This window comes from Taudactylus pleione, unplaced genomic scaffold (assembly GCF_031769625.1).
Source record: "Taudactylus pleione unplaced genomic scaffold, aTauple2 ptg000007l, whole genome shotgun sequence".
NCBI classification, from domain to species: domain Eukaryota; kingdom Metazoa; phylum Chordata; class Amphibia; order Anura; family Myobatrachidae; genus Taudactylus; species Taudactylus pleione.
The window spans coordinates 23,013,354-23,026,346 of NW_028284410.1; the positions used below are offsets into that span (position 1 = coordinate 23,013,354).

The 12,993-nt window shown below is 45.4% G+C and overlaps 1 protein-coding gene across 1 annotated transcript in view; it reads right to left on the reverse strand.

Moving 5' to 3' along the window:
* RUNX3 (RUNX family transcription factor 3) overlaps positions 1–12,993 on the reverse strand; it is a 77,203-nt gene that overhangs the window by 43,906 nt on the left and 20,304 nt on the right. The window lies entirely within an intron of this gene.

The following is a 12,993-nucleotide window of genomic DNA, read 5'->3' on the forward strand; positions in this document are numbered from 1 at the left end:
ACATTAGCCAATCAGAAATTTTTGGCACACTTTATCAAAAATGAATTTTAAGAAAAACACCATTGCCATCATGAGAGCCTCCGCATTCACCAGGCGCGAGCTGCTGGTGCTAACGGAGGTGCTGGATCGGCGTATCACCAGCCAGCCTCCACCCATCACCAACCGGCAGAAGCGTTCCGCGTATGAAGAGGCACGGGCCCGCCTGCGCTCCTTCGGCTCACGCCGCAACATCGGCCAGCTGGAGCGCAGGTGGTCTGACCTGCAACGGCGAACGCCCCGCTTGCTGGCATGCTTTCGCATGCAGATATTGGAAAGTAAGTGTTATGTATTGTGGTTTTCATGTTTGTCTTTGTGGGGCAAACTGCGTGTGCATGTTTTCATGTCTGTCCTATTTTTTCATTCTCATCATATCTGCGTGTGCATGTTTTTATGTCTGTCCTATTTATTAATTCTCCTCATATCTGCATGACCATGTTTTCCCTCTATTTCTGATATATTCATTCTACTCATATTTGCATGTTTTTTGTTGGTGGTGGGTGATTTTAAAATGTTATTTGGCCAGGATTTGGCCAGAAACTAACCACAATTTGTTTGACATCTTTTAGGGGGACAGGCAAGACTACGCCGTCACCGTCCGGCCAGACGGCGGTCCCGCCCACTCTCACCCACCCCCAGCCAACACTCCACCCCAAATAATTCCCCTATTCCCCCCTCCTCCCAAGCCTTCCAAGAGCCTCTCCCGGAACTGTCGGGCCTCCTTCCCCTCCGTCCCCCTTCCCCCTCTCCTCCAACCACCCCTCTTCCAATTACCCCCTCCCCGGAGTCCGTGATAACCCCGCCCCGTTCTTTGGGGAATGAAGGCTCCTCCGAGGATGAAGATGGAGGGACTTCGGGATCTGCCGTTTTGGCTACCGGTATGTTTTTCTTTTGCGTTTTTTTTAACTACAAACTGTTTGTATGTAATCATGTGTCGTTCCTTTATTCGTGATTTTTGGGTTCTTTTTTGGTGATTTAGCAGTTTGCCTTTACCTCTTCCTGCTGATTTCAACATACACATATCACACCTGTGGGTATTTCTACATAGGCCTTGTAATTTTTGCAGCACCCCTTTTTTTAAAAATTTTGGTTTTGGAGTGATTTCGTTGTGTTTTTGTTTTTTTAATGTGGATTCCCTATTGTTTGATTAATCCACACACTTTTCTCACCCACAGAGGAACAGAGGCGTCGGCAAGAGGTCGAACATTGTGTGGCACACTTGCGCCAAAATGTAATTGGGGTGCTTGTGGCCCTTGACCGGCTGTCTGGCATCCTTCGGCAGTAGTTTTTTTTTTTTTTTATCTTTTTCAAAATAAATTGTTTATTTCTAATATACGTTCTGCCTCATTCGTTTTTTCAAAACCAAAGATAGTTAACCCTGACATAAGTAGACTGTTCCTGCAAGGTTTTGCATTTTTTAAAAATTAGATTGGGTTTTGTATTTGTATGTAAAACACCCTCAAGAAACACATAACAGTAACAATGTCATTTCCCTTTTTGTGTGTAGTGGCAATTAGATATTTCTACATTTTACAGGTTCCTAGTTGGTGGGCAAGCTGCTTAGGCGAATCTTACTAAGCCAAATGATTGGACAGGCTTCCTTTTGGTGTGGGTTGGGAACCTGAAAACATATTTCATTTTTGCTCAACTGGCGTCAGTACTGGATTACCCCTTAGTCAAATGTAAGGTGTGTTAACCTGGTTAAACTTGCTGGTAACGTCCAAAAAAAGGAAGAACATTTAACTCTCCAAACATTTATTCACAACATAACTGAGAAATCAAAGTGGTCACTCACAAAAAAAACACACAGTGAGAATCTCAAATACAACACATACCCAATAAGAAAAACAAAAACAAAAACAAATCAAGAACTGGTTGAGGAAGGACCATGCCAAAATGATTCCACAAACATGGCGTTGCGATATGGGTTCCAGAATATATTCCCAAAATGAGCAGATCCAGGTTTGGTAAGGGTAGCATGAAGTAGTGAGCGTTGTAGTGCCAAAGATTATGTGAACAAACCGAAGATGTTGAAAAAAAGAAAACAAAATTAGATGTTCGCAAACAAACACAAACACATTAGGTTAAAACACTGTTTTGTTCAAACTTACCTAAAAAATCTGGCCACCACATCATCGCGTATGGCCCCCCCACATACTGACCTCCGACCAACCTCGGGGGGGCCATCCTCAGGTAAGGCATCCTCTGGCTGCATTGGGACACCACTCCTTATGGCGATGTTGTGAAATATCCCACACAGGACCACAATTTTCGACACCATATCCGGCAAATACATGAGCTCGCCACCAGAGCGGTGGAGGCATCTGAATCGGCCTTTTAAAAGGCCGATACAGCGCTCCACCACTTGCCTGGTGGCTGTAAGTGCGGAATTAAATGCACTTTGTGGGCCTGGTGTGGGAGCCAAATAAGGAGTGAGCAGCCAGGACATGCAAGGATATCCACTGTCTCCTATGGAAAAGAATTGACAACATCAGGAACACTGTGTATCAAGCTTAACATTGTTATGTACTAAAGGTCTCCACTTACCCAGAAGCCACGCATCACCAGCTTGTAGGTTGGTTAATTTGTGCCATATCCCTGATTGCCGGATGACGAAGGAGTCATGTGCACTCTCGGGTAATTTAGCATTCAGGGACAGGATCTGGAGGGAGGCATCACATACCACCATTACATTCAGGGAGTGATAGTGTTTCCTGTTTCTAAATATGGCCTCCAGCCGGGCTGGAGGCTGAAGTGGTATGTGAGTACCATCCACAACCCCTATGATGTGTGGGAAGGCAGCTATTTGGTAAAAATTGGCCTTGGCCACACTAAGGGCACCCATATCCAAAGGCATTTGAATAAAATGATGGAGGTGCTTGAAAAGTGCCTCCATCACTGCCCTCAGGATCCGGGAAAAGGAGGATTGGGAGATGCCCGCCACTATTCCCACCGTTGTTTGAAACGATCCTGAGGCACAGAAATGTAACACCGCCATAAATTGCGTAAGTGGTGGTATTGCTGTTGGACTGTCAATTTGCCGCTCAAGATCACTTTCTATTAATGAGAGAGTGTCTATGATGATTTTGGGAGGTAGACGGTAGCGTCTTAAAACCTCATCATCGGGCATTCCAAAAAGGGTGACACGTGTTCGAAATATCTGGGGCCTTGCATGCCTACGATGCCTACGCCTGGGACGAGATTGAGGTTGGTCGGCTTCCGGGAGCATGGCCAGAACAATCCGCCCCAGATCAACCTGAAATTCAAAGATTTTAAAGTAAGGCTTTTGACCCACCCCAAAACTATATTAAAACAACTTAGCTTGATGATACCATCCATTGCTGCTTACATGCCGGGGTATTGTCATGATACGTCCAAACTGAAAATAAACACCAAAATTACTTGACACATTTCACTCTGTGCATTTTTGTTTACAAATTTTGTGCTAGACCAAAGTTAAAATATGCCAAACACCCATTTAGCAAAACAGCAAAGCGACATTTAACACAGTACATCAAAATGGGTCGAAATGTTGGCACAAAAAGCGAAAGAGAAACCACCAAAAAGTTAGAATGATTATTAAGCTGTTAAAAATGCGCTAATTAGTTCGCTAATACAAGTCACAAGAGTAACTACTAAAAATGCGCTAATTAGTTTGCAAATACAAGATAAAAAATGGACTTACCAAGAGCAAATATATAAGAGTCAAAATCAAAAGGTCTTTTGGGTCGAAAATAAACAAAATCTAAAATAGAACAAATTATGGATCCAAAAATTACAAAAAATAAGAAACACAATGAAACAACAATTGAACAAAAGTTAGACTTCACAAAACTTACCAAATCAAGAAACGAGGTCCCAAAAATATAAACCAACAAAGATAACGGAAAAAAAAAACGCAAATCTAACCAACAAACGAATCTCCAACCGCCAACTCCTTTCTACGCAATCAATAAACTCCAGCCAAGATAACCTCCAACAATCCAAAAACGCCACCTCGACTTGAGACACACCAAGCCATAAATAGTGTTTCGTTTCCCGCACAAATTAAGGAGGGATCATAGGGCCGCACAATAAATGATGCGGCCGCAAAATAAGGACGCATGTATAAATACGTCACGAAAACACATTCAAATTCTGGTGTATTTCTTGTTTGGACCTCAGACATGGCGACAGACCAGGGAAAAAATGCCCAAGAGTCAGGCGGTAAGTCTTTCATGCATTTTGTATCAATGATTAATTTGAAACATAAGATTAGGCAAGTTGTGATTTTGTGAATTCTGTAAATTTACACAAATAGGTGAGGAGAATGACATGGAAGAGGCTGCTGGGCCCAGTATTCCGGCCAAAGCGGCCAAAAAAAAAGGCAGCCACATTTCACAAGAAAGGAGATGGAGGTTTTGATCCAGAAGTGTGTGGACATCCTGCCACAGGCAGACAGGAATATGAGTCTAAGCCAGAAGTGGAGAATGTGGGAAGAGGTAGCCGTTGCTGTCAATAGGGTGGGTGATTATGTCCGTCTAGCCCGGGATGTCAAACGGCGGTAAGTAAACCCTTGCCCCCCCTAAAAACAAACCCCATTTTAAACCAAAGGATAATGGCTTCCATTTTTTCCCACAGATGGGGCGACTTCAAATATCGCTTAAAACAAAAACTCGCGGACAGGGCTAGGCATGCAAGGGGGACAGGTGGGGGTCCCACCCCTGTGTCATTGGAGTTGACGGATTTAGAAGAACTGGCACAGGGGTGTGTGCAGCCTGTGGAGGTGTTTGGCGTGTCCAACATGGATACGGACATGCCAGACTTTGCGGTTCCTCATGTTGTCCCAGGTAAATCTTTGGATGTCATCAACTCTGAAATGTTATTATGCCAATATGTAGATTGTAATGTGAGGCTTTTCTCTTTTTTCCTAACAGAGACACAGGCGGATGAGTCTGCTCCAGAGGGGAGCCTTGGCCGCCGAATTTCTGCTGGCTCTGCAGGGGAGGAACCAGTACATCCGGCTGAGGACCCTGCAGAAGCCAGTCCAGGACAATCCCCCTCGCAGGCAGTGGCCCTCCTCACAGAACTCAATTTCAAATCGAATTCCCATACGGAGATTCTGCAGAGGATGGACGCCAGTCTGCTACGGGTGGCTGAGGCCCTGGAGCAAAATGCTGCGGCCAACGAGACCATTGGTCAGGCCCTGGCGGAAAATACCAGGGCCAACATCCGCATCGCCAATGCCCTGGAGCAGCTCGTTCGCCAGCACATGGTGGAGCCGACCTCCCTTCCTGCCGGAACATCAGGATCCTCCACCTCTGGCACAACATCAGCCAATCCTCCAAATGTGCCTAGCCCTGTGCCTAGTCCAGAGGCCACAACATCTGCCTCTGGACAGGCCAGCCCGATGACATCCCGGACCCGGTCTGGCGCCCTCCCTCCCCCATCCAAACGGGTGAAAAAACGGTGACAGCAATGGTGACTTTTCCCACAATCCTTCTGTGCTTGGCTCATATTCCTTTCGGGTCAAAACTTCCCTCTCCTTTCTTGTGAAATGTTTTTATTTTTTTGATGTATGTTTATGTCAACAGTTATGTTGGGCCAATTTGTTTGATTTGGGAACATATCTTTGGGCAAAAAAGATGTCCCCAAAATTTTTAAAATAAGTTTTTTTGTTTGAGCAATAAATTGGAAATTAAACAATGACATTGGATTGTGAAATTATTGTACAAATGGGTTACATTTAATCCTGGCCCAAAAGGCAAAAACTCGGCCAAAAAAAAAAAAAAAAAGGGCTCTTTAAGGAACGTTTAAAAATTCATATAATTCGGCAAATTCAAGAGGCACAAATAAAATGGTGCGAAACTGTAAACATGATGAAATTATTGTTACAATAGGCCCTAACCACCAAATTGCTGCCCAAATAAACCCCCCCAAATGTACGCAAATTGACTGTGTCATCCTGACATTAGCAGCTCTGAGTTCCACCTGCGTACGTTTTGTGCTATCCCAAAAAACTGATTTCAAAACACATACCAAGCCGGTTCTCAATCCAACACTAATTGCTTTTCTGCCCTCCCGCGATTAATCGCAACAACATTGTGGAGTCCAGGGACGGAGGAGAAGGCCATCGCCAATGTGGTCGAGTAATCCAGACCCTAAGCTGTGCGAGCATTTGGAAGGGAAAGAGGATCATCCAGTGACGTAGGAGTCGGTCCGTACACATTTTACGCTCGCATCTGCTAATGTATGTACGCCCCAAAAACGCCTCGCCACGCCTGCGTTTTTCCATCTCCACCCTCATCAACACCCTAAAACGCCCTGTTCTGTCAATCACATTTGACATGTCACTTCCTGTACGCTATTTTAGGAACGAGTCCCAAAAAACTCGCAATCTGCAGTACGCACATGCGCAGTGTTACACCGACGCATGCGCGGTTATTCAACATCGGAACGCAACGAGCGTACTGCTGTTAACGAGTGGCTCTGAATGAGGGCCTAAGTCCCATCTACTTTTCTTTGAAAGATGGAACCAAATGAGGTCATACTTGCCTATTTTTGAAAAAGCATTTCAGGGAGATTGTGAAAGCAACACCTATGAGCACGACGGTAAAGTGGGCGTGTACTGCTACATCTGAGAGGCGTGTCATAACGCTGACTAACATCCAAATGTAAATGAGCCCCAATGCAGTTAGTAGCATCTACTTGCTGATGAAAACTTTTCAGGGTTTGCTCACGTGCTGTGTTTTAGAAGTGGCTCCATATAATTGTGGTTCTCTGAGTCCATCACTGTGAATGTGGGTCTCTGTGTCAGCCTCTTTGAGTGTGGATCTCTGTGTGGGTCTGTGTCAGTCTCTGTCAGTGTGGGTCTCTGTGTCAGTCTCTGTCAGTGTGGGTCTCTGTGTCAGTCTCTGTCAGTGTGGGTCTCTGTGTCAGCCTCTGTCAGTGTGGGCCTCTGTGTCAGTCTCTTTCAGTGTTGGTCACTATGTCAATCTCTGTCATTGTGGGTCTCTGTGTAAGTCTCTGTGAGTGTGGATCTCTGAGTCAGTCTCTGTCAGTGTGCGTCTCTGTGTAAGTCTCTATCAGTGTGGATCTTTGTGTCAGTCTCTGTCAGTGTTGGTCTCTGTCAGTGTGGGTCTCTGTGTCAGTCTCTTTCAATGTTGGTAACTATGTCAGTCCCTGTCATTGTGGGCATGTGTGTCAGTCACTGTGGATATGTGTGTCAGTCTCTGTCCCTGTAGGTCTGTGTGTCAGTCTCTTTCACTGTGAGAATGTATGTAAACCTCTGTCAGTGTGGGTCTCTGTATCAATCTCTGTCAGTATGGGTCACTGAGTCTGATTCAGACCCGCTCGTGAGCGCACAGAGGCCCTGATTCAGAGCCGGACGCTCTGACCAGAGCGCTCGCTCTGAATCAGGGCCATCCTATTTAAATGTGGAGCGGCCTTTTGGACGCTCGCATAGCTGTGGGTTACCACCCACAGCTTATGCGAGCGTCCATGATGATGGTCGCGATGGTTAAGACCATCGCGACCATCGGGCTTGCGACGAGACCCTGTGGTAGGGTCTCGTGGCCGCAAGCCCTGGAGTGATTTTGACTCTATCAGAGCCAAAATCACTCTCACTGACATCACTAGTGATGTCAGTGGGGCCGGACCCAGACGGTAGGCGTTCCCATGGGAACGCCTCCGTCTGGCAGCCACGCCCTCGGCACGCCCACCAAAACGGGCGTGCTGTCAGTCACCATCGACAGCATGCCACCTTTGGTGCGAGACCCGGAGCGACAGTTTGGCTGTCGCTGTCCGGGTCTCACGCATGCGCACGACAGAGCTCCCTCCGTTGTGCGCATGCGCATTGGGGTAACATCGACCTGCTTGCGAGCGTCCTGCGCTCGCGAGCGGGTCTGAATGAGACCCAGAGCTCGCAAGTGGATCGATGGTCCCCCACTGCGCATGCCGGCGTGCACGAGACCCGGCCAGCGACAGGCACTCCATCGCTACCAAAGCGGGACAGCTATCGATGGTGATTCACAGCTTGCCCCATTTTGGAGGCGGGCAGGGTGGGTGGCTGGGCAAACGGAGGCGTTCCTGCAGGAACGCCTGCCATTTGTGGGCGGCCCTACTGACATCACTCGTGATGTCAGTAGGTGGACTTCCTGCTCTATTAGTGCAGGAAGTCCACTGGGGCGTGTGGCCACGAGACCCTACCACAAGGGTCTCGTCGCAAGCCCGATGGTCGCGATGGTCTTGACCATCGCGACCATCACCTGGCCGCTCTCATAAGATGTGGGTGGTAACCCACAGCTATGCGAGCGACCAGGAGGCCGTCTTTAAAAAAAAAAAAGGGACGCCCTGACTCAGAGCGAGCGCTCTCAAAGAGCGTTCGGTTCTGAATCAGGCCCACTGTCTATGAGTCAGTCCCTGTCACTGTGGGTCTCTGTGTCAGTCCCTGTCACTGTGGGTCGTGCAGTTCTCATGCAGCCCCAGTGTGGTTAATGTTGCCTGAACTTTCATAGGACGCTGGCCACTGCTCCTACTCCCCGGCTCACTCATGCCACAGACTCTGCTGACATCTGTAATGCTGGATGGGAGAACAGTAAGTGCCAAGGGAAGGGAGAGAGGAAGCCTCTTAGCTGAGGAGAGGGCAGGCATATTTATTTATGAGTCTGGAGGGGGTTTAATTGTCATTAAATATAATAAGGGTGAGGGCTGGATTTTTTTGTGTTGTCAAAGATAGTAATTTATTCTAATGCTTAACACATGTAAGGATAGGCCACACCTCACGGGCTAATGGTCAGTGCTTGCCCCCCAGGAAAAAAAAATATGCTAGCCAGCCCCTGGCCTGGGACACAGACATGAGGGTGCAGATACTGGGTATGCAGACATGAGAGTGTGGGTGCTTTGGATACAGACATGATGGTGTGGTTGCAGGGGATACAGACAGGGTGCTGAGGATGCAGATATGAGGGTTCTGATGATACAGACATAAGGGTCATAGGAACAAGTGTTGGTGTTTCAATGTGGGTAATATTGGTAGATGAGGTCTTCTGGGGTAATGTCTGGGTTATTTTTCGGTATGCATTACAGGGGAGTGCTGTAAGTCCACGCCTTTTAAAAAAGGATGGGGGGGGGGGGGGGGGGGGCTGAATGATCTTCCTGGCACAGGGTACCAAAATGTCTAGTTACTGCTATGATTAGAAGCACTCAGGACCAAGACTAGGGTTGTGCAAGTGATGCCACCACACGGAGCGCAGGGCTCTGTAGGAGGCATTGTTGCTGCCCAATGGCCCTTGCTTCTGACTAGCAGGGCACAGCGAGGATCAATGCTGCAGTGCCACCCGGAGCTTTGGACACTTCAGACAGGCACCCTGCAGTCTGCACAGCTGACTGGTGCATCAATGCAGCACTTACCGTTGATGACGACCCCATACAGGGTGCAGATGAGCCCTGTTACAGCACTGGGAACACTATTCTTTTGGCCCATAATTTTTTTTATACAAACTAACTTTATTGCAACATCAGTGGGTGGAGGGGGAAGAGGGGCGCTGAGTGTGTAACTATTTTGTTACAGTGACCGACATTATGCCCAGATTACATATTTGTGAGCATTTACATGTGGTATGTGCTACGTTAATGTTGCATTTTTTTATGTTATAACATAAATTATTTCTATATCGCTTAGTCTATTTTTTTAAGCTAACAAATGTTAACTATTAATTATTATTAGTTCTGTTTCTCATTTGTGAAGTGGATTTCCATTAAAAGATTACTTGTTTGTTTATAAAGCAATATTTTACAAACAAGTAATGTTTTTACAAAGGCCTCAGAAGATAACCTAATTTTTTCATAGATCATTTGGCCACTAAGAGGCACTGTTGCAATGAAGACAATGGAGGATATTTTATTTTCCCTCAGGACGCAACATGACAGCATCTGGTTTCTACTCTTACTATAAAGGGCCCCTCTCCAACCTCTTGTTTTTTTTTTTTTTAAGTGGGAGAGGTGGTCCCAAAGCATATTTTTGCACCTGGGCCTTTCACTCACTAGTTCTGGCAATGACCATATTCACACTTTTGCTACATACACCTATTAAAGAGCGTAAATGTCCAGCGGCAGTGCTCATAAGTTGTCTTCATGTCCTGTGTGTTTATACTAAACATGGGCAAGAGAGAGTAATGGCGCCCAAACCCTATATCTTGATATAATTTACTAAACGGCAGGTGACATTTGCTAAAGGTTGGTTTTGATAATCAATTGTATTCTCGCACCCACTGCTCCTCTCTAAAGTGACAGGCGATATTCAATTGTTGTGCCGCTGGGCGTGCCATGGGGTGCCCATCACTTGGAAGTTGTGCCTGAAATGCAGGGAATTAACCGCGTAAAAGGGATAATACATCTACAAGCCATCACTATAAAGTTAAGGCGCTCAAAAACCTACTACTACTTTGGTCAGATTTCTGCTGGCACCTCAGAAGGCTGAGGGCAGAAATCTACAATAAGTAATTGCAAAAACAATTGAATTTTCCGCTAAGCAAAATCCTCCATCTATGCCTGGTAGATTCTAAATGACAACCAGCCATGGCGTGTTCTATTTGTCAGTGGTTTCTTTTTTGAAATCACTGCGAAATAGAAGCTAAACAATAGACACAATCAGCCAATCAACGTGTTCCCATTGATTTCAATGGAGAGTGACCGGTAGTGACCCTGTCCCCTGCAAGGGTACAGTTTATTTATTACCAGTTATTTATATAGCGCACACATATTACGCAGCGCTTTACAGAGAATATTTGGCCATTCACACCAGTCCCTGCCCCACTGGAGCTTACAATCTATATTCCCTACCACATGCTCACACACACACACTAGGGTTAATTTTGTTGGGAGCCAATTAACTTGCCTGTATATTTTTCGAGTGTGTGAGGAAACCAGAGCACCCGGAGGAAACCCACGCAAGCACAGGGAGAATATACAAACTCCACGCAGTTAGGGTCGTGGTGTACACATGTGCACAAACACTGAGCTGTAGACGCCACTTCCGGATGTTTGAAGCTGTATACAAGGCTGTCAGCTTTCTGATGGGCATAAGAAAGCTGCATCCCATGGCAGGCAACCATTGAAAACCCGGAATTTGATGAAAAAAGTACTTCCATCGGATCAGATTAATAACCAGCAGCTTCCAAAGTCCATCCCTATTGCACCCTTGGCGATGGCACGGCCTGCACTGCCCTCCCTATGGCCCTGATTAGATAGTAACTATCCAGATCTTTATTTATGGAATCAAGGCCCTCATTCAGAGCCGCTCGTAAGCGGCAGTACGCTCGTTCCGAGCGATATTTGCACATCTGCGCATGCGTACGGTTTTTAGTACGCATGCGCGAACCAGTCAGTGCGGCCGAAAATCGTTTGTTCGCTATATAGCGAGTGCCTGCTAATTTGAGTGACAGAATGAGGCGTATGTGGGTGGTAACAGGGGAAGGTGCTTGAAAAGGGGGAGTGGAGATCAGAACGCAGGCGTGCTTAATGGTCAAAGCGGGCGTTTTATGGGTGTGCATAATTAATACAGCAGCGTCATTCACCACGTCACTGGGTTATTTTATAGTCAGAACTGCTCGCAATATTGTGGTTGAAAAAACCAACCACAAGAATAGCGAGCAGTTCATACGCTGTTCGATGTACTCGATTAATCTAATAAATAGCGGACATGACGTATGATGCGAGCGGCCAGGGGGCGTTTTTATCAAATAAACGAGCGTATGTTTTGCTCGCTCGTTCAGACATGGAGGCGGCAACAGACCGCAAAGAGCGAACGGTTCATTTGAATAGCCACCCCCTTTTTATGAACGAGCGAGCGCTAATTGCGAGCGGCTCTGAATGAGGGCCCAAGTCTATTTTTTTAAAATTCTTCTGTTCAAGAAAAAGTAAATTCAGTGATCACAGCAGTCAATCTCTTCCCTCCAATCTCTTGTAACAATTTGAGAAATGTTACTGAGTCAATCTAAAATGCCACATGAAGGTGTTTTGAATATAACCTATCATAAATAACGAAAGAAAAGAAGGATTTCAAACTAAACGATGTGGCTTTTCTTGCAGAATATTAGTCAGAGATTACAGATACAGTTTCCTGACATTAAGAAAAAAAATTAATAAACCAAAAACAGAGACAAAATGTTATGCGCCTCCACATGTAGTTGCATTGGAGAATTCCCCATCAAATAGATTTGCGGTAAGTCTTTGATTGTTGGGATATGACCACATTCAATATTAAACAATCCATATGAATATAAATCATTGCAAATCAGTATAAATAACCCCATAGTCAATGTAACATAATAAGAATCCATCTAAAAGCCAAAATTCAGATTATTTATTCCTAATTTGTGAAACTCTATTTATAACTATAATTAACTATATATTTTTTTGCAAATCTTCAAGTTAATACATACTTTAAACTTCTAAATGACTTAAAAATATAGTATTAAATAAAATAATAAAGAAAAAAATCATTATTCATATTTACATTAGACTTAATAATAGAATTTTGATAGGCTATAAAAAGAGCTTTTAACTCCACCCGTAGGTGTCCTAGGAAGGCTATAGACCTTCAGTTCTCCTATTTTCAAGTTACTCGATTTTATGCAAAGGTAAAAAAAATAAATGAAAGCATCCTAAAGAAGCCCTACTAGCTATAATCCTGGGGATCATGGAGATTTAGCATCAGGGGATTCAGCACTGATGGACTGAAAGCTGTGCAATACATATTTAAAGTAAAGATTTTGGGGTAGCGAGTTGAACCGAGTCCCGGCTCGGATCACTTTAGAGTTCCGAGTAGAAGCAAGTCCTAAATCGGGTCTTGAAGCCAAGTTCGGATCTCAAAAACAGATCTCACGTGTTTTGAATTGCATGCAAGTCCCTCCCCGGTGATTTCAGGTGCCAGGAGAGTGTATGGAGAGGGTATGAGCTGTACTTCATGCTGCAATA